General features: G+C 42.1%; 2 pseudogenes; both read left to right on the top strand.

The window, feature by feature from the left end:
• The first annotated feature begins 1,014 nt into the window (after positions 1-1,014).
• On the top strand, positions 1,015-7,164 carry LOC127690783 (uncharacterized; annotated as a pseudogene).
• A 13,473-nt stretch (positions 7,165-20,637) lies between these two features.
• Positions 20,638-21,485, top strand: LOC127691070 (protein TMEPAI-like; annotated as a pseudogene).
• The last annotated feature ends 6,364 nt before the right edge of the window (positions 21,486-27,849 follow it).

Here is a 27,849-nt window from a genome sequence, read left to right as displayed (position 1 = left end):
AACTTCAAGTACTATATTGAAAAGACATGGAGAGAGGAGGCAGCCTTGTCTAGTCCCTGATTTTAGTGGGATTGCTTCAAGTTTCTCTTCATTTAGATTGATGTTGGCTACCAGTTGGCTGTATATTGCTTTTACTATGTTTATGTATGGGCCTTGAATTCCTGTTCTTTCCAAGACTTTTAACATGAAAGGATGCTGAATTTTGTCAAATGCTTTTTACTATACAGAGCAGCAACCCATTGTCCCTGTTGACCTTTGCTCACAGAAGCCTTCTCTGTCTGGTTGTAACTGAGAAAGGGAGAATGTGGGATTTTATCTTTTAAAAAAGGGAAATAAACTGTATAGTTTGATATTTCCTTGCACCTGCATTCCTATATTAAGAACATGGAGCTTTCATTGCAAAATGAGATCCTAAAACATATATTTTGTGAAAACACATGTCTGTATATATTGAAACACCATCTCCTCTCAAGGCATGTGCACAATAAAAAATACAATTGAACTTGCATCAAATTAAAGGTCTAGGAGAATGATTATGGCCTCTGGGAAAGGAGGCAACATGGAGACTTGGACTGTACTTTTCATGAATGGACACCAGGATCAGATTTATAATGGAGAAGAATCTCTCTCATTCAAGGATCCAAGAGCTTTAGGTCCTAGCAATGATGGGTCTTGACCATGCCAAGGCCCTAACAAAGTCTCCCCATCAAAAGTGCTTGACTTGTAATGAAGCAGAGAGAAATCCCTAGTTCTGTAAGGCGAATGTACCAAGGGCTCTCCCCTAGGTCAAAAGAGGGACTCCTGGAAAAGGTACCTCAGAAACTGGCCAATATGGGGCAAGGTAGTTAGCAGGTAGGCCATGGTACTTCCTCATGACATCATCAGTAGTCACTTTCCTGGACAATCTCTTGTATCCAGGAGTACCCTAGAATCTTCTGTGACATCACCAATGTTGTAGTGACACCAGCTGCCTGTGGGCTATTCCTTCAGAGACCACTGGTTTCAGAAGCAGGCATGCTGTCCATGCTGTGCAGGATATTTCGTAGGGAGAATAGAATACAGACAGAGACAAGGCCTAGGCAGAAGAGGCAGAAGGAGGCTGGTCTTCTGTCTTGTTGGGAAACAAGAAGGAAGAAATGGTCATGGGGAAGGCACAGTGAGTCCTAGGCAAGGGTCAGGGAGCTTCCTGGAAGAGGTGGGCTTAAGCTGGTCCAACCAGGAGTAGGGCTTATGATCTGGATCCTTGATATTACTCAATGGCAGACTCAGATTCAAAAATTTCAGATGATTAGTTTTGCAGAGAGCCAGGATTTGACAAGCCTGCAGTTGTTTTGCCCAGAGATCTTAATATCCTGAGTTGCAAATTATGCCATGGGAAAATTCTGTGAGAATAGCAAAATATTGCTGTCAGGATAGAGTATTGAAGCCCTTCATCCTCAATAGTTTCCTGTAGTTTACATGAGAATGTGACACCAAGGACAGGGAAGGATATTCCTCTGCTCATGAATCAAGGTCTCAGACACTTTGGTTTCGGACAAACATGATGTGGTCTGATTCACTATATGGGCTAGTGTAGTACAGTGTGAGCTTGTATCACCCATTTTACGAAGTCCTGACAGGTGTTCACTTGTGGGAGATGTTAGGTGCTGGTGTTTATGATCAATATTTTTATGCCAAGCATTATGGACTACAGTGTCAGATAAGAGCTTACATGGCCTCCAATGCTTCTTGCCTGGGTCTGCTTATACTTTCAGGGCTGGGGCACTGAAGTAGTGAGCGAGGCATATGTTTAGTGATGGTGGTTTGAAGCAGGCTTGAACATAGCTGTGGAGTCCGGCTTGAAGATGATTTCCTTTTCTTTCAGGCATTTACTGTGTCTGTAGAATTTCCTGTTCCTTGGGCTTATGTTTGGGACTAAGCATAGTTTTTTATTGCCTGTCAATTTATCTCTACAAGTTTACTAGTGTTGATCTACCTACAGGGTCTGTTGGGAAGGCATCATCACAACCCTCCACCATCAATGAGAAGGAGCAGGGAGTGAAGATGTTGGACAAGCTCAAAAGGGATCGCCAGAAGATGGAAAATGAGAGAGACAACTCCGGGGTATCCTGGCCCATTACAGTAACAAAGATTTGAATGACAGGTAGTCATTGTGCCCAGTTCCTTGCTGACTCTCTTGGGCCTGCTCTGTATCACCAGATTTCCTCTTATGATATAAGGCTACAACTCAAGGCTGACCTCATGTACAAATTTATTTTGCTGATTGGATGTTCAACATAGAACTTGAAGTTCACATGGGAGATGGTTGTCACAGGCTCTTTTGATTCCCACAAAAGTATACCAGAGCCTGTGGCATGAATCACAGTCTGTGATAAGGGGAGCAGTGTGTGAGCTCTCATCCTGCATTTTTAGAAGCATGGACAGGCGTTGTTTTGTTGGAGATGCTAAGTACAATGTGATTATGATAAATCATTACTGTAGACCTAGAGATAATTTGGGTGTAACTGGTCCTGTCAATACCTAAAGGGGCCTGGTCCCATGTGTTTTCTCTCATTGTGTCTGGATTGGTTGCAGGTTGTCACTGCTTTTCTCCATTTTTGTTCATGATACTCTGAGATGATGCTACATCATTTTATCTATGTGGCATTCTAATTAGGTTTGGTTGTGTATGTGTGTTTGTGTGTGTGTGTTTTCTAGTTACTATCTGAGGAGTCTGTGTATTGTGATGAGCCCTAAGATTTTGCCTGACACATTTTCTAGGTAATGATAGTGATGAGTCCATGGAGAGTCACTTTGAGCAGTACAGCAAGTGACCTCTGTGTTCACATTGCGTACACACTGAAAACTCCTGTTGTATGTTATACAGCCTTTTCCCTGTAAATACTGATTATATCCTTTGGAAACTTATGTACAAAAGATCCAATGATTGATAATTCATTAAACCAAAATAGAAGAAGTGTCTTCTCAGGATTAAGGTGGTCCAGCACTGTGGCACACGCTCCTGGAAAATTTTTGGAGAGCTAGTCTATTTCTTCAAGCCCTCTTCAGGGAGGTAAAGCATGTCAGCTCCCTTCTTTTACTTCTCTGGATCTACTGGCCCCAGGCCAGGAGTAATAAGTTTAATAAACACCTAGAAAAGCCAATACCAAGGAGGAAGGATATGGTTTATATGGTCAGGGGTAGTCTACAATTCAGCTTGAATTGACTTGATCCTTGTGTCCTCAGTTCATGGGAATATCTGCTCCTTGGGCCATGCCCTCCCACAAGAACAACTTTGAGAAGTTCATGCTTATGATGCAATACCACCAAATGATTACCGACCTCAAGAAAATACCACAAGAGATCAGTGAAGCTTTGTCCAACTCCACAGAACTGACTAAAGAAAATCAATTGTACTGGTGAGTGACTAACATGGTCATGACACAAGCACTAGGCACAGAATGTGTCTGATCATCCTTGTCTTTGAACCAAAGTAAGGACTCAGATTATATATTGTTTGCCTCTTAAAATGAATCCTGCCTCCTTCAAAGCAAGGCTCTAGGTTGTTTACCTCTTGAACCCATTTTGACCAAGTGTGAAGTGTCTGTGTGCCCCTCCAGCCTCTGTCCTTTCCAACTCAGTATCCTTGAGATAGGAGAGGTTTGCACCATCACAGAGATATCAACCAACAGTGAGCCTCTAGGGCTCTGAAAGGAGATTTATAATTCCGGTTGCCATGAGACACATAGAAATATTTTCAACATTTGTGTTGTCATCTCCTCTCCTACTGAAGGTTTCCTCTCTAACTACAGAAAGATTTTCAACACTATGGACACCTTAGTACACATGGGGCCATGTCCTCTTCTGGAAGATACATGAGAACCCACTGGTGCTAGTGTTTTCAGAAATCCCTTGAGTCTTCTGGAATGTGGCTGTCCTCTGCATTTGAATTTCCTATATATAATATTCCATGGCTAATCTGGACTGTAGTCTGAGGCTGAGTGGAGATCAGGGCCCATGAAGTGTTTGGTACATGGAGGAGTAGGAAGAAGATGGATGCTCTCTGGGAGTCAACAGTTTTGTTTTTGGCTCAGGATCAGTAATCACCAACTCCTGTGTGAATCTAACCATCAAAAGCACAAAGTCAAGATGTTGTAGACTGAGAACAGAGAACTGCTACAGGAGCAGATTGCACCGGAAGAAGACACCAAGCACACAAATATTTTAAGTATAAAAGACAGTGAGATTTTGAATGACTCCAGTACCAAGCAGCAGCAGGTAGGATGAATGAACATCAGGGACAGGTTGCTCTCTTGTTTAACCATAAACACAGTCAAGCCCATGCATGTAACCATCCTGAACCTTATCCAGGCACTCTCCTATGTCTCATCCAGTTGTTCATTTCTCTGATCATTTACAAGACTTTCTGTGGAGTTAGCCTCTTACAGGACAATGGAGGATAGGCAAGCAGATCCTCCTTCTGAAGTAAAAGTTGCAGTTCATTAAGATGTATAGTTTGAACAAACATTACACACCTACATGCCATTATGTTAGAAAGGTACTATGTGGGTGCATCCCTTGTAGTAGAACAGAATTTTGATAGATAAAGTCAGGTCTTTAGCTCATTTTCTTTGTAGGAGTCATTTGAGTGCATTGGAAGATGGTCTCTTTACCCTGCCTAGATCTTAGTTCACACTGAAAGAGCCTGAATAGCATCTTCCAGTCCTGTTTTCTGTCAGTGTTGCTAGAATCCTTTCTTAGAGCTTATATTGTGGAGCTGACTGGATGAACTGGGATATGTAAAAGACTTCACTCAGGCTGTGGGTTGGTGTGATACTTGTGAGACTTCAAGAATAAAATGTCTCTAACTCTCTCAACACCGTCTAAGAAGTGTGTTCCCTATGCATATTCAGTCCTCAAGGGATGGATAGCAGAGTCCTGAGACTTACTTGAAATATCAGCTTTTTATAGTTTATATTCCACTGTTCCTCCACCATTGTGATCTTTTCAAACATTCCTGGTCACTTATGATTTCTGTAGGGTTTGTGTGTGTGTATGAGTGTATGAGTGTGTGAGTGTGTGAGTGTGTGAAATGCATGTTTGTAGAAATGTGTATATTGTTGGTTTTGTTGAGAGTCCATGTATTCACCAGTTGTTTTGTCTAGTCTTCCTGTAACATTCTCTTCTTTCTTCAGTACAGATTCCTCCTCATAGTTCTGCAGTGTGCTCCATTTCAGAAAAATCATTGCCTATTAATTCACTAGCCTCCTTTAGACTGACATTTGGGATGTTTTTATATCTTATGAACTGCAATATGATGCAAAGTTCCTCAATAATAACCATGGAGAACTGTGTTTATTTTTACTCGCAGGGTCATTTGAGAAGTAGCTGGTAGGTTTAGAGAGCAGAATATGTATCATCCTGCAATTTCCTGAAGGATGATCTTGGAACCCTCTGTTTTAAGACCCTGAATCATGTGAAGATATAATTGTGTCAGTAGAGCTTTAATATACTTATAGAATCAGCAGACATCTTCAAGGAAATCATCCTAAATGGTAATAGAAAACATCTTTAATGACAAAAGTCCTCTGCCATTTCATTTTGCATCAGGAAAACATCAACTACAGCAGCCCAACATCATGCCTCTCCATCTATCTCATTAGAAAATAAGGGGACAAGATGGTGTAAAGTCAGATTTTCAAGGGTTTGTAGAGGAAAAAGTATTTGGGTATAGAAATCCATTGTAGGAAAAGAAAGGACTGTGGTACATGGAGAAATGCAGGAGGCTGATCTGTCAAATCTATGTGTCTGAGAATCATAAAGGCTGGCTTAGTCATTGTGTCCCTTGTCTGCTCTTGGGACAAGAGCACAGTGAATCCTGCCTGTGCACTGGAAGGTTAGGCTGCTCAGTGCATCTTCTCAGCATCCTGGTTATGGAGATTTACTAGTTGGCTGGGCTCATAGCTTTGGTTCCAAAGTCAAACAGGCTATGGAAAATGGAGGGCCGACTGGAAGATGCCACTCACTTTGGAGCCCCTGAGACACAGTGAATAAGAGGCAGGAATAGGCTGGTCCACTTCTGTCCATTGTGCCTTCACTGGATATATAATATGCATGAAATATTAGAGAAATGTCCTATTTTAATTTAACTCCAGCACAGAGTGTAGTTCATAGTTCAGTATCAAGCAATTTTTTAAACTGAGAAACACATCCAGGCCCAGGTGCTCTTTTGTCCTACTTTGGGGATACAGGAATGACCTCAGGTGAAGGGTCTTACTGCATTGCCCTGCTAAGTAAACCTGGAGTTGCTTGAGAGCTGACATGGCAAGTTCTCAGCAGGCCTTTTTCCTCTTCCTCCCCTAGGTCTGAGAGATTCCAACAAAAGCTCAAATGGGGCACAGACCATGTCAAGATCTCCCTCAGACACAACTCTTCACCAGGAGCACTGAGTGTGCAAAGCAAGTGTACAACCATTGCATCTCATCGCTGCAACCACGGCCTTCTTGGGCTGCATTTTTTCCTTTTTCCTTCCTATAGGTGATGATGCCTTTATTTTGTCTAACCTCTTTTCCAACAATGGTGCATATTTGTAAGGTTTCAGAGAAGTGCTTAGGGACATCAAGATCTGCTGGCATTCAGGAAGAGTCTGAGAAGGTCAATTTTTGCTGATCCTGATGGGTCATCAAGTATTATTTCATTGTGATCAGTCATGTGAACTTGACAGCTTTTGAGGTATGGTCTGTAACACTTCACATGCATAGCCTTGGAAGGACTTTTCCATCAGCAACTCTCTGCCCCCCAATGAGGTATGCCTATGTTCATCTTGAAGAGATTCTTATCATCACTGACTGCCTTTGCACTATTTTTCCACGGCCAGCAATAGGCTTTAGGACTCTGCTTAAAATCTGCAGCAGTAAAATGATGTTAAGCTTAATTATAATGTTTGGTTTTTGGTTAGAGTTTTGACTGTTTTGGATATTTGCTTTTCTTTGTTTTCATGTGAAGTTTTGGTATTTATTTATTATCTTTCTGTTATTGTATATAATTTACTGTTTAGCAAAATCTATGAAAGTTGACTCCCCACTTTAAGCTTGTATTGAATAAAATTAATGTAATATTATGAGTAAAACATAACCTCTAATTTTTCTCTCATAGGAACCTACTGTGTTCGTGTGTGGTTCATAGTCCTCTAACAGTAGAAGTATCAGGTGGGAGTAGACATCTTCAAGTATCATGTGACTGAGGCTTCATAATTAGGTCCCAGCCAGGCAGAGCTACACAGGGAATTGTGCTTTTGATGTGGGTAGTGGTTGTCTTAGTCAGGGTTTCTATTCCTACATAAACATCATAACCGAGAAACTAGTTGTAGAAGAAAGGGTTTATTCAGCTTACACTTCCACATTGCTATTGATCACCAAAGGAAGTCAAGGCTGGAAGTCTAGCAGGTCAGGAAGCAGTTGCTGATGCAGAGAACATGGAAGGATGTTTCTTGCTGGCTTGCTTCCCCTGGCTTGCTCAGCTTGCTCTCTTATAGAACCCAAGAACACCAGCTTACAGATGGCACAACCTACAAGGGGCCCTCCCTCATTGATCACTAATTGAGAAAATGCTCCACAGCTGGATCTCACGGAGGCACTTCCATAACTGAAGGTCCTTTCTCTGTGATAACTCCAGCCTGGGTCAAGTTGACACACAAAACCAGCCAGGACAGTGTGTCAAACTCTGTGGATCCCAAAGTCATGATGAAAAAAGTATCCGGGTTGTATCTTTATAGTCATAAGTTTAGCTACAGTTATAATGTACTGCTCTGTGGATGATCACATGGAACAAAAATAGTTGAAACACAACAGTATTTCTCTAATACATCTCAGGAAACAAAAATATTCAGCTTGATAAATTAAAAATCTTGTGTATCATAAATGGAGTGGTTTGAATAAAAATGGCCCACAAAGGCTCATATATTTGAATGCTTGCTACCTAGTTCATGGAACTGATTTAGAAACTGTAGGGGATATGTCTTTGCTGGAGAAGGTATGCCACTGGAGGTGTGCTTTGGTGTTTGAAAAGCTCATGCCAGTGCCTGTCTCTGTCTTTGAATCTATCTCTCTGTCTCTGTGTCTCTCACTTTTGTCACTCTGTGTCTCTCTCAGTCTCTCCTTTTCCTTTTCCCTCTCCCTCCCTCCCTACCCCACATCTCTTTCTCTTCCTCTGTCCCTCCCTCCCTCAGTCTCTCTCTGTCTCTCTCTCTCTCTCTCTCTCTCTCTCTCTCTCTCTCTCTCTCTCTCTCTCTCTCTCTCAAGAAACAAATTGGAGAAGCCATTGTAATGTTCAAGAAAGTAGACTTTCAACCAAAAGTACTAAAAACAGATGGGAAAGTATACTTCACAATTATCCAAGGAAACATCTACGAAGATGAAGTTTCAATTCTGAATTCCTCTGCATCAATTGATATAGCAACCAGAAGTTTAAAAGAAACTTTGGTAAAGCTCAAAACACACATTAAACCCCATAATAATGGGATACTTCAACTCCCCAGACACACCAGGGGACAGGCCTTTGAAACAGAAATTAAACAAAGATCCAGTGTAACTAAGAGAAGTTATGAACCAAATGGATATGGCAGATATTCACAATGCATTTCACTTCCAATCGGGAAAAAAATTATACCTTCTGTACTGGCTGGTTGTATGTGTCAACTTGACACAAGCTGGAGTTATCCTAGAGAAAGGAGTTTCAGTTGGGAATATGCCTCCATAGGATCCAGCAGTGGCACATTTTCTCAATTAGTGATCAAGGTGGAAGGGCCCCTTGTGGGTGGTACCATCTCTGGGCTGGTATTCTTGGGTTCTATTAGAGAACAGGCTGATGAAGCCAGTAAGACACATCCCTCCATGGCCTCTGCATCAGCTCCTGCTTCCTGACCTGTCTGAGTTCCAGTCCTGACTTCCTTTAGTGATGAACAGCAGCATAGAAGTGTAAGCTCAATAAACCCTTTCCTCCCCAACTTGCTTCTTGGTCATGATGTTTGTGCAAGAATAGAAACCCTGATTAAGACACCTTCTTTTTATCATCCCATGGAACCTTCTCCAAACTGACTATATAACCAGATGCAAAACAAGCCATAACAGATACAAGAAGATTGCATGAATAACAGACATTTAACATAAAACCAGGGACTAAGACTGGACTTCAAAAACAAGAACAACAGAAAGCCAACATACTCATGGAAACAGAAAAAAATGTATACTCAATGATAAATGGGTCAGGGAAGAAATCAAGAAAGAAATGAAACACTTTCTATAATTCAATGAAAATGAAGAAGCAGTATACCTAATATTGTCGGACACAAGAAAAGCAGTGTGAACAGGAAGGGGAACTGGGATTAGCAAGCAAAAAGTCCCAGATGCCAGGAAAGCTATAGTGTCCCAGACCCCAGAGGGATGACATTTAACTTATGAAAAGATAATGAGTATGTGGTCCATATAAAGAATGGAATTGAGCTGTGAAAAAATGAATTTCACAGGTAAATGGATGGAGCCAGAAATAATCATTCTGAGGGATAGAACCCAGACTCAGAAAGACAAATGCCACATGTTGTGTCTTATGTGGATGGTAACATTCAATTTTTAGAAATGTGTATTTAAATTGTAATACCCATAGGAGGTAATGTCCTAGTGAGGTATTATGGAAGGATATTTCAATAAAATGGTAGAACACCGATTTTGCGAAGTAGAAAAAGGAAACAGTGGGAAAGAAAGATTTAAATGTGGGAGATTGTAGAGGGGTGTGGTGGTTTGAATGCTTGACTCTGGGAGTGGGACTTTTAAGCGTTGTGTCCTTGTTGAAGTAAGTGTGGCCTTGTTGCAAAGTGTGTCACTGTGGAGTGGTGGAGTTTTAGACCTTCTGCCTACCCGCCTATAAGACATTCTTCTGAGAGTCTTCACAGCAAGATACAGAGCTCTTAGCTTCTTCTCCAGTGCTGTCTGCCTCGATGCTGCCATGCTTCCTGCCCTGAAGATAACTGACTGAACCTCTGAACCTGTAAGCCAGCCCCAGTGAAAAGTTTCATTGGTTCTGGTGTCTCTCCACATCAATAAAACCCAAACTAAGATGTGACATAGTAGGTCATATCAGGAAATTGGCAAAGCTGATGGGTTGGAAGTCCCGGAAGCTAGACTAGACAGCAAATGATTCACCAGCTTCCTACCAGGCCTCTGTCACATGAACAAAATCTCTGCATAGGAACATGCCCTAGGCTCCTTTAGCTAAGAATAGAGTTCTCCATGCTACTGAGGTATCTAGAAATTGGTAGGGTTCTGCCAATAAGCTTACCTTCCTGGGTGTTCTTTCCTTACAAGGTATTTAATTACTGATCCAACCTGAGGAGATGGTTTGTACACATTTCCATGATAAGCACTCACTAAACAGTTCAGAACCAAAGACTGTCTCTCTCATTAAGAACAACTATGGGGAACATGGAGAAAGCCTTTGTCCACAGAGCCTTGCCACTTAAGTCTCCTGCAGAAGACCCCTCCATATTCCTGGGCTAGCCCCTACTGAGCTAAGCCAGAGTTCCCCATTCCCCTGTTTCAGGGATTATCCTCAGTCTGCTGGCCTCTTCTATTCTCAGCTCCTCCATGACATGTAGCAGTGACTTCATGTCCAAGGTTCTGAGAATCCCTTTCCTTAGTCTCTTTGCAGGTCAGCACCCTAATTCTGCTGCCAACTCCCTAAGACCCTTAGAGTCTGGATGCCCAGGAGTTTGGAAGCCCCTGGTCCTATGCTCTTCATCATAGGCCCATGGACACCAGATGCTTCCATCAGTACTCTTCTGTGTGGTTTGCAGGTTCAGGGGGACTACAGGGAATCAAGAAACATGACCTTCAACCTCCCTCACCAAAGGCATCCCCCCAAGCAGTGTATCTACATTTCCATCAAGGTCAATACCAGACAATGGGCTTAGGGTAAATACAGTCTATCATTTCTGCATTTGGTTGTCCCAGTAGCTTTCCCACACCTGGGCTGCAAGGCAAGAAGCAAAACCACACTAAGGCAAGATAGGATGGAGGTGTGATAACTGAGTGAAGCCTTTTGAAAGGCCATATGGAAACCTACAATGGGAGAAGCTTTATAATATAGAAACCCATATAAAGGAGGTTTAAATGGAATTACCCGGGTATAGTCTGACAATACATCTTCTAAACACCATAAACAATCAAATGAAAAGCCCAGGGCCAGGTTTGGGTTATCCTGTTTGTGTTGTTCATCACTGAATTCTCATAAACACTCCCCAAACATTATATGCTGTTGCCAGAAGATGGAAATTGGCACAGCCATCAAGTCAGGCACCTATCAAATTATTTTTGTATGTGTGTGTTGAGAACACACCAATTCCTCTTTAGCAGTTACTTTGAGATATGTGGCCAATTGCTGCCCACCAAAGTTCTTCTATAGAATCGTGGTAACCAAGATGGCAACTCTCAGTCCACCATCACCCTCTCAACATCTGCCCCAAGATCTGACAACTGTTATTTGCTTTCTGCTTTTCCAAGTGCATGGTACTGGAGAGGGAGCCCAGGACCTCAGGCACATGAAGCAACTACCACTACAGTGTACTGCAGTACACTACACTATCTTACACCACACTATACTACACCACACTACATTACACAATACAGTATACTACATTATATTGCACTACACTACACTATACTACACTGCACTATACTGCACTACACTAGGCAACCCTAGCACTCCTGTGTCTCTGAGATAAACTTTTGTCTTTCCACTGTGGGAAAACATGTTATTTATATTTCCACACTGGATTTAGGAATATATGTTTTAACCAAGATAACATTTTTGTTTATCTAGTAGGATAGTTGCCAAAGGTAAGTTCACAAGGCTTTTTAACTGGCATGCAACTTTGTGCTTTTGTGAAAATTCAGTACAAGAATATAATGTACAACTATCAAATCATTTATCATTTCTTTTATTTGGGACCTATGAACTCCAATTTTTAGTTTAACCTAATGTTTTCTTGTTTTGGTTTTTGGTAGAAGCAGCTCCTGATTCTTTAATTTTATCTTGACAGGCATAAAGTCCATTACCATATCATCCTGAAAACACTTATCTCATCAGATACCTATAAAGTTGATAAATACTCATATGCAGAAAGATTATGGATTATGGAGAAAACAGAGTATGTAAGTGAAGATACTTTTCATCCAAATAGTCAGAATATAAAAGCTCTTAATTTGTTCCTGGTTTATTTTAAAGCACCATCTTACCTGAGCAGAGCAGTGTAGGACTGTTATCCTGGTATTTGGGATGCTGGGGCAAGAGTTCATGGCCAGCTTCGGCAACATGGCAGGACGCAGCAGCCTAATTAAACTGAAAAAGAGCAAGTGTCTTACTCTTTGGTACAAAAAGGACAGCTACCAGCTTTGAATACATAGTGAGCAGCATGTAAATGTCTTTGACAAACAAGTACTTGCTGTAACCATAAACTTCCTGTCTGTGATGGATAGCTTTCATTGTCATTTGGGCCTAACCTTGGTTCATCTGGGAGGAGACTCTCAACAAGCAATTGTCCAAGGGTGGCCTGTGGATACATCTTTGGGGGTGGTTCTTAGTCAAATAAATTGACTGAGTCCTCCCCAGGAGCTCTTCATCTTTTTGAAAAATTAAAAAGCCCTTGAACAAATAGCAGAGACACAAGTCTGGTGCAATCTACAGGAAACAAACAGATCTCCTGTCAGTGTTAGTTGACACCACATTCCCTCAAATAAACTTCAGCAAATGTTTGTAGAAAAGCCATTTGAAAAGTCCCACATTTATTTGTGGAGCTACCATAACCATGTACTACAAAGTGGATGCCTTAGTCAATACAGAATGTTTATCCTCAATTCTGGAATTTACGAGTTCAAAACCATGGGGACTTAGTTTCTTTTCCTGTTGCTGTTACTAAATACCCTTAGACAAGGACCATCTTACTCTACTGCCCAGGCAATGTGCAGGGAACACTGTCATGAGTGCTTCAGCTGGTGAGGAGCAGGGACAATTGTAACACTTTCATGGACCCAGGCCCAGCTCTCCTCACTGGCACACGGTTGGGGAGGTGGGGGAGAGCATCTCTCCTGTGGCCATGTCACCTCATAGCAGACAAGTGGCAGAGTCATCGCTGTTGTGCTCATATTCTTGGGGCTGGCTCACTGTTGCTTCTGCAACCTGGCCCAGCTCTGCTGTGCTGCCCAGGTGATGTGCTGGGCCTGATCCTCTGAGAGCCACAGCTGGTCAGGGGGTGGGTAAGCGGTCCTGCTCTCTTGTCTCTGGGAGAGCATTCCTGTCTACCTCAGATGGCAAACGGTAAGGACAGAAGGACAACTCCCCTGCATTCAGGACACCTCACTGCAGGTGAGGGTGGCAGGGCCAGATCTTCTGTTGTGAAATGGGAACATGTAAGGGATGTAGAATCAGTGCGCATGGGGCAGGCAGGACAAGTTCCTGAACAGAACACCAATGGTTATGCTCTAAGAACCAGAATCGACAAATGGGACCTCATAAAATTGCAAAGCTTCTGTAAGGCAAAGGACACGGTCAATAGGACAAAACGGCAACCAACAAATTGGGAAAAGATCTTTACTAACCCTACATCCAATAATATCCAATGTATACAAAGAACTCAAGAAGTTAGCCTCCAGAGAGTTAAATAACACTATTAAAAAACAGGGTACAGAGCTAAAGAGGGAATTCTCTACTGAAGGAAATATGAATGGCTCTAAAGCACCCAAAGAAATGTTCAGCATCCTTAGTTATCAGGGAAAAGCAAATTAAAACAACACTGAGATTCCACCTTACACTGGACAGAATGGCTAACATGAAAAACTCAGGGGACAGCAGATGCTGGAGAGGATGTGGGGAAAAAGAACACTTCTCCATTGTTGGTGAGATTGCAGACTGGTAAAACAACTCTGCAATCAGTTTGGCAATTCCTCAGAAAATCAGATAGTACTACCTGCAGACCCAGCTATACCACTCCTGTGCATATACCCGGAAGATGCTCCTATATGTAATAAGGACACATGTTCCACTATGTTCACAGATGCCTTATTTACAAGAGCCAGAAGATTAAAAGAACCCAGATGTCTCTCAACAGAGGAATGGATATAGAAACTGTGTTATATATACATAATGGAGTACTACGCAGCTATTAAAAACAATGAATTCATGAAATTCTTAGGCAAATGGATGGAAGTAGGAAGTGTCATCCTGTGTGAGGCAACCCAATCACAAAAGAATACACATGGTATGCACTCACTAATTAGTAGATGTTAGCCCAAAAGCTCAAAATAAACAAGTTACAATTCACCAGGCACAGGAAGCTCAAGAAGAAGGAGGACTTAAGTGAGGGTGCTTTGGTTCCTTGAGGAAAGGTTTCAAAATACTCACGAGAGCAATAAGGGAGACAATGTGTGGAGCAGAGACTGAAGAAACAGCCACCCTGGGACTGCCATAACTGGGGATTCATCCTATAAACAGTCAACAAACCCCAACACTACCATGGACAACAAGAAATATATACCAAAAGGAGCATGCCATGGTTGTCTCCAAAGGGCCCCTGCCACAGCCTTACTAATAGAGAGGCAGATGCCAGCAACCAACTATTGGGCTGGGCATGGGGGTCTCCAATGGTGGAGCTGGAGGGTGGTCGAGAGGATCTGAAGGGTCTTACAGCCCCATGGGAAGTAATGATTTCGGCCACCCAGAAGCCCGAAGACTCCCAGGGACTGAACCATCAACCAAGGGGCACACATAGTTCTAGCCAAAAATGTGGCAGAGGAAGGCCTTGTTGGGCATCAGTGGGAGGAATGGTCCTTGGTCAGGTAAAGGCTCAACAGATGCCCCAACAAAGGGAAACTGAGTGGGGAGGAGGTGGGAGTGTCCTGGGTGGAAGGGCATATACATGGAAGCAGGGGATTTAGGAGGGTTTGGGGGTTTGGGGGAGGGGGGAAACCGGGAGAGGTTTTACCACTGGCAATGTAAATGAAGACAATATTCAATAAAAAAAAACAATTAGTACTCATGAGCGCATGTTTATGCCTGTGTGTGTGTGTGTGTATGTGTGTGTGTGTGTGTGTGTGTGTGTGTGTGTGTGTGTATCTCATGAGGCTCATGCCTTTCCTATATCCCTCCATCTGGTTGAGCATGAAGTTGTGATTTCTCTTTTACTGCTCTAGCACTGTGACTTCCTGCCTGTCTGATGCCATATATTCCAGTTCCAAATACACATTTAATGATTAATTTGTGTTTCCAACTTGACTGGATTAAGAACTACCTGGAATGTGAATGAGGTAAACCTACAGATGTGTCTGTGAGGACATTTCCAAAGAGGATTAACTGTGTAGGGAAAATTGACACTGCCAACTAGTGGCACAGGTTGATGGCCTGACATCCCAGACTTATAAAGAAAAAAAATTTTTTTAATGTGGAAAATTAAGCGATATAAATTTCCCCTGTAGAACAGATTTTCACTTGTGCCAGAAATTTTGTTATGTTGTGCTTTCCTGGAAAATTACTTTTTTCTTGATTTCTTCTTTGATAATTCATTACTCCATAATGAGTTGTTTAATTGCCATGAGTTTTGTACAAACAAGAGATGTGTTTGCTGTTGACTTTAAGTGTTACTGTACTATGTTGCAATGGGATATATGGAGTTATTTCAATTTTGCTCAAATTTGTTTTGTAGCCCAGGATCTGTCTATTTTAGAGAAGAGCCCTGGGTTGTTGAGTAGAATGCATATTCTTTGGTACTTGGGCAGAATATTCTACATGCATCTATTAGGTCCATTTGATGTGTGATGTCATTTGATTCTGATGTAACTCTCTTTATCCTTTGTCCAAATGACCTGTGTTCTGGAGAGAGTAGAATACTGCAAAACCCTCATTATTATTCTGGAGTAACCAGATGAAACAAAAAATGTTAAACCATGTGCTAATAGGAGACAGGTGATAGGAGACAGGAACAGGAAAATGGGAGAAACAGGAAGAGGTTTAATCTGAGAGGGAGAGGTGAACAATACAGAAGGACAGGGGAATAAGTAACACTCAAGTGCTTGAGATAGCCTAAGGAGTCAGATTACTTTATATTTACATAAAATTGTGTAACACATACACACTCACACACACAAACACACACACACTGAGACAGAGACAGAGAGAGAGAGAGCAAGAGATCACTATACCACTGGGTTACAAGTCTTCATCAAGAGCCATAGGTTATCTAATATAAATATTTAAGTACAAGGTCTGATAATTGTCACGAGATTCCAAGACTCTTTCAAAGAATTATGGACTATTGATGCTGTGGGGCCAGGGCACTTGGGGCTGAAGGAAGCAGGCCTGAAGCAAGAGTCTGTTGAGGCCTGACCAAATCCTGGACATCTCATCCTCAGATTGGCAGCAATAGGATTGCGCCCTCCCCGTCCATGTCCTACCTGTTCCAATGCATGTAGCCCTGTGCCTTGCCTTTGCCCACCATGGGAGGTCACTTATCCAGGTAGCCAGGTTAAACTTCCTTTTACCTTTTAAGGTCACGTCCAGAAGCACCTGGAATTACATCTTATGCTAATGAGGCATACTGAGCACACTGGCCCTATTCAATGATACAGTTAATACGAAAGCTTTTTATATCTGTTGAGGTCAGTTTTGAGACCAATTATATGTTCAGTTTTGGAGAAGGTACCATGAGGTGCTGAGAAGAATGCATATTCTTTTGATTTTGAATGAAATGTTCTATAGATATCCATTAAATCCATTTGGTCCAAAACTTCTGTTAGTTTCATTGCAACTCTGTTAAGTTTGTGTTTCCCTGATCTGTCCACTGAGGAGAGTGGGGTGTTGAAGTCACCCACAATTATTGTGTGAGGTACAATCTGTGCTTTAAGCTTTAGCAAAGTTTCTTTTACAAATGAGGGTGGCCTTGTATTTGAAGCATAGATGTTCAGAATTGAGAATTCTTGATAGATTTTTCCTTTGATGAGTATGAAGTGGATATTAGAATGGCTACTCCAGCTTGTTTTCTGGGACCATTTGATTAGAAAACTTTTTTCCAGCCTTTTACTCTGAGGTAGTGTTTTTCTTTGACACTGAGATGTCTTTTCTGTATGCAGCAAAACGTTGTGTCCTGTTTACATATCCAGTCTGTTATTCTAAGTCTTTTTATTGGGGAATTGAGTCCAGTGATGTTAAGAGATATCAAGGAATAGTGATTGTTGCTTCCTGCTATTTTGGATATAATTTTTATGTTTGTGTGGTTATCTTCTTTTGGGTTTGTTGAAAGTAGATTAGTTTCTTGCTTTATCTAGTGTTTAGTTTCACTCCTTTTGTTGGTGTTTGGCATTCATTATCCTTTGCAGGGCTGGATTTGTGGAAAGATACTATGTAAATTTGTTTTTGTCATGGAATACAATGTTTCTCCATCTATGGCAATTGAGAGATTTGCTGGATATAACAGTCTGGGCTGGTATTTGTGTTCCCTTAGGGTCTGTATGACAACTGCCCAGGCTCTTCTGGCTTTCATAGTCTCTGGTGAGAAGTCTGGTGTAATTCTGATAGGTGGACCTTTATATGTTACTTGACCTTTTCCCCTTACTGCTACACTAGAAATAAGTCTGGCTGTTCCTCAGAAAACTTGGGCATGATAGCAGGTGCTGGCTAGCATGTGCAGAAAGAGGAACACTCCTTCACTGCTGGTGGCATTGCAAGGAAGGTGGTACAACCACTCTGGAAATCAGTCTGGAGGTTCCTCAGAAAACTGGGCATGATACTACCGGAGAACCCTGCTATATAACACCTGGGCATATACCCAGAGGATTCACCAGCATGTAATAAGGACACATGCTCTTTGTTCATAGCAGCCCTATTTATAATAGCCAGAAGCTGGAAACAGAGCCTCAACGGAGGAATGGATACAGAAAATGTGGTATATTTACACTATGGAACACTACTAAGCTACTAAAAACAATGAATTCATGAAATTATTAGGCAAATGTGTGGAACTGGAAAATATCATCAAAAGTGAGGTAACCCAATCACAAAGAACACACATGGTATCACTGGTAAGTGGTTATTAGAAGAGAAGCTTGGAATACTCAAGACATAATTCACACATCAAATGATGCCCAGGACAAAGGAAGAAGAGGATCCTGGTCCTGGAAAGGCTCCAAGCAGCAGTGTAGGGGAATACCTAGACAGGGAAGTGGAAGGGCGTTGATTGGTGAACAGGGGGAGGTGAGAGGGCTTAAGCAACTTTCAGGGATGGGGGAACCATGAAGGGGATATCATTTGAAATGTAAATAATGAATATATCTAATTTAAAAAACTAAAAAAGTTTTTACACACTCTCCAATGGTTTAAATAGCCTTTGATCCCCTCATTAAATGAGCTGTTTCACTGAAGCTGCCTTCCTAGCATCTCTTTTCAACACAATCACTGCAGCATGTGGACTCTTTCACTCTTTCCATGCCACCTTGCTTCCTGTCTCAAGATCTCCGGATTTTGATCAACTGTAGGCTTATCAGGCCACTGTAGGTAGGGGTCAGGTCCTGAATAGAAGGTGATGTCTTCTGGTTGCTTCCTAGGATCTGAAGGTAAGTCCCTGTTGTTGAAGACACTACAGGTTTTGAACATAGGACTTGAAGACTTTAGCATTGTCTGAAACAAAAGCCTCAACTCTAAGAAGTGTTGTCACACTACCAGGGGGAAATAAGCAAGCTGTTTAGAAAGGAAAGCAGTCAATACTCCTATCTAGATGTAAAGTCTGTGAACTTGGCAAGTTCTCTCCAAAGGTGCAAAAGTGGTACTTATATCTTGGTGGAAGCCAACAACTGTCTATTTAGACTCAAGGTCAGCTCAACAGAAGCAAAATGCCAGCTGGAAACCTAGGCAACTGTTTGTGAGTAGTCAGCACAAGGATCTTCAGGGATATGCTACTACTGCTTTGCTAAACCAATACAGATCCTAAGTGTATTCTGAATATATGCATCCTTCTATCCAGAGATAAGTATAGCTCTTACCATTTATTAAAGAAGCTTCTTATTGTGGCAGACAAAAACCACACTACAAAGCCACAGCTTGTCAAAATGCAGGTAACCACTGACTGAAGGATGCCCAGCCCCATTTGATACATCTACAACATAATCCCTATACCTTACACTGATGCCATATCTCAAAAAAAGGGACAGAAATGTTGTAAGAGCCTGAGGACTAGGAAGTCTTCAGTAAGACTATGTCTTCTTGATATGACAGGGAAGCTACATCCATGTCCCTCAAAAGAGGAATGGATACAGAAAATGTGGTACGTTTAAACAATGGAATACTACTCAGCCATTAAAAACAATGAATTCATGAAATTGTTAGGCAAATGGATGGAACAAGAAAACAGCATCCTGAGTGAGGTAACCCAATCACAAAATAACACACATGCTATTCTGTCACTGATAAGTAGATATTAGCCTAGAAGCTTGGAATACCCAAGTTAGAACTCACAGATCAAATGAAGCTCAGAAAGAAGGAAGAACAAAGTATGGATACTCTGGTCCTTCTTAGAAGGGAGAACAGAATATCCACAGGAGGAGATACAGAGACAAAATGTGGAGCAAAGCCTGAGGGAAAGACCGTCCAGACACTGCCCCACCTAGGGATTCATCCCATATAGTTATAAAACCAGACACTATTGTGGATGCCAACAAGTGTTTGGTGACTGGAGCCTGATATAACTGTCACCTGGTAGGCTCTACCAGTGAACGAAAAATACAGAGGGGGTACTCTCAGTCAACCATTGAACTGAGAACAGGATCCCCAATGGAGGAGCTAGAGAAAGGACCCAAGGATCTGAAGGGGTTACAGCACCATAGGAGGAACAACAATATGAGCCACCCAGTATCCCCCTGGAGCTACCAGGGACTAAACCATCAACCAAAGAGTACACATGGAGGTACCCATGGCTGCAGATGCATATCCAGTGAGGATGGCCTCATTGGACATCCAAGGGAGGAGAGGCTCTTGGTCCTGAGAAGGCTAAATACTCCAGAATAGGGGGAATGGCAGGGCAGGAAAGCAGGAGTTGCTGGACTGGTGATCAGGGTGAGGGGAGATGTGTTAGGGGATTTTCTGGGGGAGAAACCAGGTAAGGGGACAACATTTGAAATGAAAATAAAGAATATATCCAATTAAAAATATTTTTTTAAAAACTTGCCATAAAAAAAATATCTGACAAAATCTCAACAAGGCAAACGATGTCCTTGGTCTTTAATGAGCTGGAAGAGGTGCTCATCTGCTGAATGCCTGGTGCTCAAACTAGCCTGGCAACCCTGTGCCCTGGCCACCCACCAGTGACCCGCATGCTGCAAGTGGCACATCCAGGGCATGCCTCCCCGGGACTCCCTCTCTTCGGCCAGGGTACCCAGTTTGCCATGGAACCTTGGCAGCGAAAGGAGCCTGCACCACATTGATCTCTGTTCGCCTGGCCCAAGCCTGGCAGGGCAAACAGGGCTGACCCCTGCACCCTCTGCATTGCACCTCATGCCTTATGCTGCCCATGACTGCTTGATGGGGGTCAACCGCACCACCACCACTGCCACCACAGCCACCAGGCAGCCCAGTGTCTCCTGGGTGTGCAACTGCCAGGGCTCTCTGTTCCCAGCATGGAGATCAAGGAGCTGGAGTTCATGGAGATCTTGGTCATCCTCATAATGATGATGGTGATGGTGGTGATGATGATCATGTACCTGCTGAGCCACTACAAGCTGTCAGCCTGCTCCTTCAGCAGCTGACACAGCCAGGCCAGGGGAAGAGATGACAGACTGAATTCAGAAGGGTGCCTCTGGCCCTCAGAGAGTAAGCTGACAGGAAGAATGCAGGAGCTGCAGGTCTATGCCCGGCCTCGGCCCACTGACTGCCTTGCCTTGATTCCCTTTGTCCAGTGGAGCAGATTCCAGCCCACCTACCCCTACCTGCAGCAGGAAATCACCCTGCCCCCACCATCTCACTCTGTGATCGGAGGAGCCTCCACTCTAGCAGGGCCCCTGCTCCCTCCAGCTACAGGACCCTGAGCAACAGCTGGAGCTGAACCAGGAATCTGTGAACCTCCCAACCACTGTCCACAGTGACCTTATAGACAGCACCATGTGGGAGGCCCCTGTCCTCCCAGCAGTAACTCAGTAACTCAGAGGCATCCATCAGTGCCACCTGCAATAGCAGTGGTGGGTGCATGGAGGGGCCGCCTCCCACCTACAGTGAGGTCATTTGTCACTACCCTGGCTCCTCCTCCCAGCACCAGCAAGGTAGCAGGTAGTCATCTTCCCTGCTAGATGGGGCCCAGCTCCATCACCCTCACATTGCCCCTTAATGTGCTCCCATGTCTGCCTGCATTTTGCCATGCTATCCAGAATGATGACAATGTAGTGAGATAAGAGGAGAAGGAGAAACAGAAAGGTCACCCCCTCTAGGAGTGAGACCAGGGCACCTGTAGGCAAAACCACAGAAAATATTCCGCACTTTCTAAGAGAGAAGAGAGAGGAAGTCAGGGGACACAGGCCATGTGGCATGTGGTAGTTCTCCTGTCTCTGTATGAATGTTTATGTGTTCTGTGTGGTCTGGAAGCAGAAGTTCAAGAAGCCTGCAAAAGAAAAAGGAAAAGGATACCATGTTTCTTTGATGAGTACTGTGTGTCTTGAAGGCAAAAGAGAAAATGCTCCACTAGACTTTTCTTCACTGTTCTTAGTTGAGCTCCATGGGTGAATGCTTAATTTCTTCTGTCTATGATGGCTTTACTTAACTTTAAAGACATATTTGCAGAAAACCTTTGATTAAGATGTGCAATATTATATACACACACACACACAGAGAGAGAGAGAGAGACAGAGAGAAAGAGAGAGAGAGAGAGAGAGAGAGAGAGAGAGAGAGAGAGAGAGAGAGAGAGAGAGAGAATTCTGTATGTGGGAGAAAAGGAAGATTTTTAATAGTATTTTTGTTATATTTATTTAATTTGAATTTGTACTTCAGTTCCTTTTCACTGGCATGTGCCTTAAACATGCCTGAACATATTAAATACAATGTTCAATGACTTTCCAATGTCAATCCACCAAACATCAAATCTGTTAATGCCAGATCCAGCCAGACTTTATGCTAATTAAACAGTGTTCACATAATTCAAAAGATACAACTGAATTCCCTCTTTTTTCTTTTTCTGTTCTGTAAATTATTTTATATATTTACATCCCAAATGCTGCCCCTCATCCAGCCTCTCCTCTCAGAGTTCTTCCCCCATCCATGCCACCTCTTCACCTCTGAGAGGGTGACCCTACTGGGCATCCCCCACCCTGGGGCATCAAGTCTCTATAGGATTAGACATCCTCTCCCCTAGTCTAAACAAAACAACCCTCTGCTATAGAAGTGCCTCAGGCCTCAGCCCAGCCCCTTTATGTTTTCTGGAAGGTGGCTTGGTCACTGGGAGTTCTCAACTGTCCAGGTTAGCTGACACTGTTGGTCTTTCTGTGAGGTTGCCATCCCTTCATTTCCTTCTCCTAACTGTTCAGCTGGTGCTTGACCATGGATACTTGTATCAGTCTCAGTCAGCTTCTAGGTAGATCCTCTCAGAGGACAGCCATGTTAGGCTCTTCGAGCACAACAGAATATCAGTAATAGTGTCAGTATTGGTGCCTGCCCTTGGGATGGATCCAAAGTTGGTGCATTTGTTCATCAGGCATTTGTTCAGTCTCTGATCCATCTTTGTTCCTGCATTTCTTTTAGATTGGAACAATTTTTGGTCAAAATTTCTGTAGGTAAGCTAGTTTCCCCATGCCTCCACTGTGGGTCCTGGAGTTGGTATCTTCAGGTTCTATATGACCAGCATTGGGCATTTCTGCTAAGGTAATGTGCATTGAGCCCTGAGAGCCTCCCCAGTCCCAAGTCTCTGGGACTTGCTATAAATGCCATCCACTCCTAGACCTAACCCCCCCCCCAGCATCGACATATTTCAATTCATTCTCTGGCCTTCTTAGCCTCTTTCTTGTCGCTCCTCCTACCTACTCTCCATTATGCTCCCCTCTCCCTCCTTTCTCCTACCCAGGTTCCTCACTCCCTCTGCCTCCAATGTCTGTTTTGTTTTCCCTTCTAAGTGAGATTCAAGCATCCTCACTTTGGCCTTCCTTCTTGTTCAACTTCTTTGGGTCTGTGAGCTCTATTGTGGATATTTTGTACTCTTTAGCTAATATCCACTCATCAGTAAGTACATATTATCCATGTCTTTGTGGGACTGGGTTACCTCATTCAGGATATTTTCTAGTTCCATCTATTTGCCTGCAAATTTCATGATATCCCTGTTTTTTAATACCTCAATAGTATTCCATTGAGTAAATGAACCACATTTTCTGTTTTCATTCTTGTGATGAGGAACACCTGAATTGATTCCACTTCTTGGCTATTACAAATAAGGCTACAATGAATACACTGGAGCACATGTCATTGTGGTATGATGGAGCATCTTTTGGGTATATGCTCAGAAGTGGTATAGCTGGGTCTTAAGGTAGAACTATTTCTAGTTTTCTGAGTACCCAATAGATTGATTTCCAGAGTGGTTGTTCAGGTTTGTAATCCCAACAGCAATGGAGGAGTGTTCCTTTTTTCAACATCCTCAACAGCAAGTGTTGTCCCTTAAAATTTGATCATTGCTATGCTCATTGGTGTAAGGTGGAGTCTCAAGGTTGTTTTGATTTGCATTTCCATGATGACTAAGAATGATGAACATTTCTTTAAGTGTTTCTCAGCCATTCAAAATCCTCTGTTGACAATTCTTTGTTTAGCTCTATACTCCAACTGTAATTGCATTACTTGGTGTTTTGGAATCTAACTTCTTGAATTCTTTATATATTTGGATATTAGTCCTCTGTAGAATGTAGGATAAATGAAGATCTTTTCCCAATCTGTAAGCTGCCATGCTGTCCTATTGACAGTGTTCTTTGCCTTATAAAAGGTTTTCAATTCCAAGAGGTCCCATGTTCATCTTAGAGCCTAAGCCATTGGTATTCTTTTTAGAAAATTTTCTCCTATGCCAATGTGCTCGAGGTATTTCCCACTTTCTCTTCTACTAGATTCTGTGTTTACAGATTTATGTTGAGGTCCTTGACCCAGTTGGACTTGAGTTTTGTGTAGGGTGATAAATACTGATCAATTTAAGTTATTCTACATATAGACTGCCAGTTAGACCAGCACCATTTGTTGAAGGTGCTTTCTTTTTTCCACTGTATGGTTTTGGCTTTATTTTTATTTTTTTATTTTTTTTAAATATTTTTATTTTCTATATTCTTTGTTTACTTTCCAAATGATTTCCCCTTTCCCAGATCACCCCTCTTTGAATAAGAGACTTATTCAAAAAGAAAGTTGGTTTCTGAAATAGAAGAGGAAAAAACTGGCAATTTTTGAGTGCCAACTCTGAAAATGTATATTACCTTGTAAAGAAAAAAATCCTACAAATCAGGGGTTTAAAGCTATTTGTATAAATATTAAGATTTTGCACTATTTTTATATATCAGTGCTTGTTGGATGAAAACTTCTAGAGTGTGTTGAGACTTGGAGAAATGTTGAGTTTCAGCCTGAGTAGAGCAGCTATCGTGTGTCCCCCAGAGACCCCGGTCTCAGAGACCCCCACTGTGGAGGTAAGCCAGGTTCCCAGGGCCTCCTGCACGCAAGCCAATGGATGTTTCTGTCCAGACAGACTGTGAACAGTTAAATATTCCCTGCTGAAGGGGAACTGTGTTGTCCCTCTGGGTTACAGCTGAGTCAGAACCCCCCAACCTCCCAAAGAGGCACTCAGTTACAGATGCCTTTTCCAACTTGAAAATAAACTGTTACCAAGGGGGGGGGGAGAAATCTGAACAATAGGGCTGCTCAAATAAGACCAAACAATGACAACAGCAGCTGACATGCCATGGGGATGGAGTGGTTTCACAAGGCTCCAGCTGTAAATAAAGAATTGTGTTCAAAGAGCCACAATGAGAAAGGTAGAATTAGTATTCCAAGGATGAGCCCTCTGACTGGTTATGTAATACCCGGTAGCCATCCCTACCAACATCAACAAATAGGCCACAGTAAATGGACCTTGAATTGTGTCTTGGGTATTCCAAGCTTCTGGGCTTTTATCCAATTATCAGTGATGCCATACCATGTGTGTTCTTTTGTGATTTGGTTACTTCACTTAAGATAATATTTTCAAGTAATCCCATTTTGCCTAAGAATTTCATGAATTCATTGTTTTTAAAGCTGAGTACTATTCCATAGTGTACATACTCCACATTTTCTTTACCCATTCCTCTGTTGAGGAGCATCTGGGTTCTTTCCAGCTTCTGGTTATTATAAATAGGACTGCTATGAACATGGTGGAGCATGTGTCCTTACTAGATGCTGGGGAATCCTCTGGGTATATGCCCAGGAGAGGTATAGCAGGGTCCTCCAGTAATATCATGCCCAGTATTCTGAGGAACTGCCATACTGATTTCAAGAATGGTTATACCAACTTGCAATCCCACCAGCAGTGGAGGAGTGTTCCTTTTTCTCCACAACCTCTCTAGTACCTGCTCTCTCCTGAGTTATTTTTAACTTAGCCAATCTGGCTGGTTTGAAGTGAAATGTCACTGTTGTTTTGATTTGCATTTCCCAGATGACTAAGGATGTTGAACATTTCTTTAGGTGCTTCTCAGCCATTTGATATTCCTCAGGTGAAAATTCTTTTTTTAGCTCTGTACCCCATTTTTAAAAAAGTTATTCTATTCTCTGGAATCTCTGCCCTCTGTTGGATGGAGGAGTAGTAATGATCTTTTCCCAATTTGTTGGTTGCTGTTTTGTTGAATTGACAGTGTCCTTTGCCATACAGAAACTTTGTAATTTTATAATTTTATGAGGTTCTATTTGTCAATTCTTGATCTTAGAGCATAAGCTATTGGTGTTCCGTTCAGCAAATTTTCCCCTGTGCCCATGTGCTCAAGGGTCTTCCCCAGTTTTTTTTCTATTTCTTTCAGTGTGTCTGGTTTTATGTGGAGGTCCTTGATCCAATTGGACTTGAGCTTAGTACAAGGAGGTAAGAACAGATCAATTTGCCTTCTTCTACATCCTAGCTACTAGTTGAACCAGCACCATTTGTTGAAAAGGCTATCTTTTATCTACTGGATAGTTTTAGCTGCTTTGTGACCACAGGTGTGTGGGTTCACTCTGCCAGAAAATATTTGCAGGGCTCTGGTAACTAACCTTCACCAGCTATCTGACTACTATACACAATAGTTTTTCAATTTCTCAGAACAAAATATGTTATAATTAGACTTGATATCCTGACCTGATTTATATATGCAATATGTCAGATTTATAGTAAAATAAAGGTAACCAGAGATAATTCTCCCAGAATTGGCTACATATGAGGGGCCAGAGATATGGTCAATTGTGGGAAACTGACGTCAGTGATATGTGGTCTGGTAGCAGAGGATAAGAGTACATGCTTGTTTTCAATGATACTTTCTCTGGTTAGGTAAAAGGTATATTCACTAATCTCAAAATGCTCAAAACCTTGCCAGGTACTGGAATTTTACCACTCTTTTGGAATAGTTTCAGACAATAGCTGAGTGTTCATAGCCAAAACTTGTCAATTACCAGTAAATGATTTATGAATAGATGGAACCTTCATTGTGCATGCAGACATCACAATTCTGGTCCCATAGAAATAAAGGAAAGTTCATTAATGGGCACACAACAGAACTCTGAGGAGAGTCCATGGAATGGTAGATGGGCTTCCTTCTTAATTTGGGCCTCTTCTATCCAAATACAGGGAGGGATTCATGCTTAAAGTATTTGTTTGGAATGCCTCTCCAATTTTATTCCAGGCTCAGAGATCATCAGTTAGCCATACTCTATTTCTTTTTCATTGTTTAGGCCCTCCAGTTCTCCATAAACGATATTCATCTGACTATCTGAGAGACAGACTGGACTTCTGACTTCCCCAACATCTCTACAGACACCTTTGAACCTTGTTATAGTGATTCTACATGGCTGAAGGTGGTAGTCAAAAAAAACAATCAATTTAGAAAGGACTTACATGATGTTTCCACTCCTACACCTCAAAGATTAGATGGTATTTTACCACAGATTTGGCACACCGAGATCAAGAAGGCAAAAGCCACAGCTGACAATACCAAAAGGAGTTCCTCCTGAAATTATAGACCCATTAGATTGGGTTTCACCGGACCTGAGTTCTTTCTAACCCCTATCCATCCTATTCAGTCTTAGATATTTTTTGAGTGCAGGATCATAGTCCAACCCACAAGAGCCTCAGGCCTGGAACTAGGACTCAGACAGGTAGATACTGGAGAAGGGAAGGGTTAGTAGGACTACAGAGCAGCAATCCAATATCCCTGTTGAACTTTGCTAACAGAAGCCTACTTTGTCTGGTTGTAATTGAGAAATGGAGAATGCTGGATTTTATCTTTTAATGAATGGACATAAACATTACAACCTGATAGTCCCTTGTAAATGAGTTACCATATTAATAAGAACAAAGGAGTTTCATTTGAAAAACAGGATTCTAAAACACAGATTTCAACAAAAAGCATATATTTATATATTGAAACAATGTCTCCTGCCTAGGCAAGGGCACAATAAAAATACAATCCAACTTGCATAAAATTAAAGTTCCAGGAGAATGATTGTGGCCTCTGGGAAACAAGACAACCTGGGAAGTTAAACAAAATGTTACATGAATGGACCACGGAAATAGATTTATAATGGAGAAGAATCTTCCTCATCCAAGTATCCAAGAGCTTTAGGTCCTAC

The sequence above is a fragment of the Apodemus sylvaticus genome, chromosome 8, assembly GCF_947179515.1.
Source record: "Apodemus sylvaticus chromosome 8, mApoSyl1.1, whole genome shotgun sequence".
Taxonomy (NCBI): Eukaryota; Metazoa; Chordata; class Mammalia; order Rodentia; family Muridae; genus Apodemus; species Apodemus sylvaticus.
This window is presented reverse-complemented; position numbering and strand designations above follow the sequence as displayed.